Source organism: Chiloscyllium plagiosum, chromosome 35 (assembly GCF_004010195.1).
Source record: "Chiloscyllium plagiosum isolate BGI_BamShark_2017 chromosome 35, ASM401019v2, whole genome shotgun sequence".
NCBI lineage: Eukaryota > Metazoa > Chordata > Chondrichthyes > Orectolobiformes > Hemiscylliidae > Chiloscyllium > Chiloscyllium plagiosum.
The window spans coordinates 9,664,105-9,668,420 of NC_057744.1; the positions used below are offsets into that span (position 1 = coordinate 9,664,105).

General features: G+C 40.4%; 1 protein-coding gene across 2 annotated transcripts in view; it reads right to left on the bottom strand.

The window, feature by feature from the left end:
• The window catches only part of LOC122540637 (palmitoyl-protein thioesterase ABHD10, mitochondrial-like), a 35,910-nt gene that overhangs the window by 20,864 nt on the left and 10,730 nt on the right, over positions 1-4,316 (bottom strand). The window contains exon 1 of one of the 2 annotated variants that reach the window (XM_043676625.1): positions 188-277. The exons of the other annotated variant lie outside the window; for it this stretch is intronic. The gene's annotated coding sequence lies outside the window, so the exon portion shown is untranslated. Of the gene's footprint in view, positions 1-187; positions 278-4,316 lie in introns of those variants that run through there. 2 annotated transcript variants of the gene reach the window in all.

Here is a 4,316-nt window from a genome sequence, read left to right on the forward strand (position 1 = left end):
TGGACAGCACCCCCCACCCCCCTGGACACTACACCCTACCCCTGGACAGTGCACTCCAGCCCCTGGGACACTACACCCACCCCCTGGACAATGCACCCCAGCCCCCTGGACACTACACACACTCGGGGACTTCCGGAAGCTCCGGACTCAGACGCAACGAGCCACTGGCTCCTGAACAAGAACTAACCTGGGATCAGACCAGAAGCAAAATAAAAGTAACGCCTTGTCATTGAACTTAATACAGATAAACAGCAACTACGGACACACAACTGGGTCAAAAATATAAAGAATGTTTGGTTTGATTTCTTTCTCTCGCATTCTCGCTCTTTTCATTTTCGCGTTCCTTTCGTTTTGCTTCTGTCGCTCAACAACTTTTACTTCTCCCCTTCCTCAGTGGGCAATGTCGTATTTTTTTTGCGATTCAGCGATTTGTTCACCCGTCTGCTAAATTTTGTTTATTGTGTTTTGCTGGGGAAGCATTGAGACATTTATTTGCTGTCGTTGCCTTTTTAAATGAATTTAAATTCTTTAATTGCGCCAATTTGCATCAAACTGTTGATTTCTTAGTGTGTTCATTTATTCACTAGTTTTACAAATTTAATGAACACATTCATTGCACGTGGTTATACATCCAGCTCCTTCCGAGTTAGTTACATAAAATCTTTGGTAGTCATTACCATCTTCTTGTTGGTTATCTTCCTATTCATGTTCCTGTTAATTTGTTGCACATTTTAATTATTTATTATTTTGTTTTAACCAATAATTAGTCATTCTGTGTCGGTTCCCTTGTTTAATTAACCCTCCAAGGTACACTTAAAAATCTCGTTAAACTGAAAATAAATGATTTCAACAATAACTATAAAAATAAAGCACTGCCAATATTGAATATCTGAAATAAAAACAGAAATTGTTGCAGAAATTCAGCAGGTTTGGCAGCATCTGTGGAGAGAAACAGATTTAGTGTTTCGGGTTTTTAAAAATTATTCATTCACAGCTTGAGGGTGTCACTGTCTCCATCAGCATCTATTGCCCAAAGGGCAGTTAAGAAACAACCACGTTGCTGTGGATCTGGAATCATATGTAGGACAGACCAGTTATGGAAATTAGAGAATCGGATGAGTTTTTAAATGATAATCAAAAATGACCACCAAAAGAGAAGGGTAACAGCTTCCTTCCCTAAAGTGCATTACTGAACTAGATGGGGTTTTCCTGACAATTGACTCACAATCATCATTAGACACTTAATTTCAGATTTTATTTTTGATCATTGAATTCAAATTCCACCATCTGACTATAGCAGGAATTGAACCCAAGTCCTCAGGACATTACTTGGGTTTCTGTATTAAAAGTCCAGCAATAATACCACTGGGCCATTGTCTCCCAAAGTTGAGTGTATCATCTTCAGAGTTGACAGTGGTTTTAGCAATGTTGTAAATCAGAGTGGTGCTGGAAAAGCACAGCAGGTCGAGCAGAATCCGAGGAGCAGGAACATCGACATTTCAGGCAAAAGCCCTTCAACAGGAATGAGGCTGGGAGCCTCCAGGGTGGAGAGATAAATGGGAGTGGGGTGGGGCTGGGGAGAAGTAGCTGAGAGTGCAATAGGTGAATGGAGGTGGGGTAAAGGTGATAGGTCAGAGAGGAGGGTGAAGTCCAGGGCAAGATTCAAACATTCAACAGTTTCCTCATTTCCCCTCCCCCCCACGTTACCCCACTCCCAACCTTCCAGCTCACCCTCATGACCTGTCCTATCTGTCCATTTTCCTTCCCACCTACCCATCCATCCTCCTTTCACCTTTACCCCCACCTCCATCCACCTATTGCGCTCTCAGCTACCTTCACCCCAGCCCCACTCCCCTCCCATTTATCTCTCCACCCCCGAGGCTCCCAGCCCCATTCCTGATGAAGGGCTTTTGCCCGAAACGTCAATTGTCCTGCTCCTCAGATGCTGCCTGACCTGCTGTGCTTTTCCAGCACCACTCTAATCTTGACTCTAATCTCCAGCATCTGCAGTACCCATTTCTGTCCAATGTTGTAAATCTACCCGGTTATGAGAGGGACAGATAGAAAGTGAAGTAATGTTTGCATTTGCACAATAAAGTAGCCACATTTCACCCTCTCATTGTAAAGATAACTGGCAGTGAGTTTAACCTGGCGGTCAGTATACTTGAAGTGAGGGGAAAACCTTCATTGTAACCTCAGCTGCTGTGTGAATTGAACCCATGTTGTTAGTATCACTCTGCATCACAAACCAACTATCCAGTCAACTAATTCACCTTGTAGGTGTATGGTGCCTTATCAAGTTTAAACATCTGAAGGTGTTTCACATAATTGTTCTGTTGGTAACTGTGATGTTTGACGTTTAGCTTTTTTTTATTTTTCTATTAATACTAAGAATTCCTGTAATGTTTAACTATTACCTTTGTTCTTTCTTTTTCCTTTGTTCTAAGGTATCGAGGTACCTTTGTATCTAAGATGGCGCCTTGTGTGGCAATATCATACACTTTTCACTGTACTCCTGTTCTTTTGTACTTGAGTACACATGACAATAAAAATCTAAATCTAAAATCTATAGCTGAGTCCTCTTCTGGTTTAGTAGTAATGTCCCTCTCTCTAAGATAAATGACTCAATTTCAAATCTTACCTGCTCCAGATATGTGTAGCGCTTTGTCTGAATACATTGTTTAGGGAAGATACCTGGGCAAACACAACTTCCTTAAGCACCATAATGTTACAGAATATTTCCGACCATCTCAGTTAAATACTTAACTGAAAGACAGCGCCTTCGATGACATAGCACTCCTCCATTGCAATATTACTGCTTGCTTAGTTATAGAGTGGAATTTGAAAATATAATCTTCAGAATCAAACTGACATTTACTGGGATAATGTATACTGTTATAAGTGATGCAGAACATATTTTTCAAACCCTTCTGTGCTAGGGAATGTTTACACTGAGTAAATATTGTTCCAGTTCTCAATACTAAAAGGCATTTTTGCAAAGCCTAAATGCTCCCAAAGCACCACACATTAAAATAACTTGTATGGCACAAGCTAAATTGCAGAAATTGTACATTGGACATTGAATCTTTAATGTTATTGCAGAATTGTTTATTTATTTGATCAATGGGACTTAATGCATGGACAATAAATTTAAAAATTGAGTGAGTTTTTATAAGAACAAGTATGACTAAGGTATGGTTTGACCAAATGTTTATTTTATTTTGTTTACTTATTCATGGAATGTGGGCCTTGTTGACTGAGCCAACATTTATTGCCCATCCCTAGTTGTCCTTGAGAAGGCAGTAGTGATCTGCTGTCTGGAACAATTGCAATCCATTTGGTGTGGGTACACCAAGATTGTTATTAGGGAGGGAGTTTAACACAGGGTGATGTTGAAGGAACGGCAATATATTTCCAAGTGAGGATGGTAACTGGCTTGGAGGGGAACTGGCAAGTGGTGGTGTTCCCAGGAATTTGCTTGTCCTTCTAGATTGTAATGTTTATATGTTTGATACAGTCACATATACTCAAGTACAGGAGAACAGTGAAAAGTGTATAATGTCACCACACATAGTGGCATCTTAAGTACAAAAGTATAAAGTAGTATAAGAAACAACACTTAAAAAGTTAAGCATTACCTTCGTAGAATAAGTAGAAAAATAAAGAAATAAGATAATAGTTAACATTAAAATCAGGATCCTTGGTGAATTTCTGCATCTTGTAGGTAGTACACACAGCTGCAACTGAGTACCAATAATTATAATAGGATGGGAGAGTTCTAAAAGAAATGGTTAAAATGGAAAGGGACATCAGATGAAAACTGGAGATTTCTTTCAATCCATAAATATGTGAGGCTGTAAATGTAGTGACTGAAGCTGACACCATGGGTTGTTGAAGTAAAAGGAGAGGACCTGGTTATTTAGACAATAGACAATAGGTGCAGGAGTAGGCCGTTCTGCCCTTCGAGCCTGAAACCACCATTCAATATGATTATGGCTGATCATCCTTAATCAGTATCCTATTCCTGCCTTTTCGCCATAACCCTTGATTCCACTATCCTTGAGAGCTCTATCCAACTCTTTCTTAAATGAATCCAGAAACTGGGCCTCCACTGCCCTCTGGGCAGAGCATTCCATACAGCCACCACTCTCTGGGTGAAGATGTTTCTCCTCCATCTCTGTCCTAAATGGTCTACCCCGTATTTTTAAGCTGTGTCCTCTGGTTCGACACTCACCCATCAGTGGAAACATGTTTCCTGCTTCCAGAGTGTCCAATCCTTTAATAATCTTATATGTCTCAATCAGATCCCCTCTCAG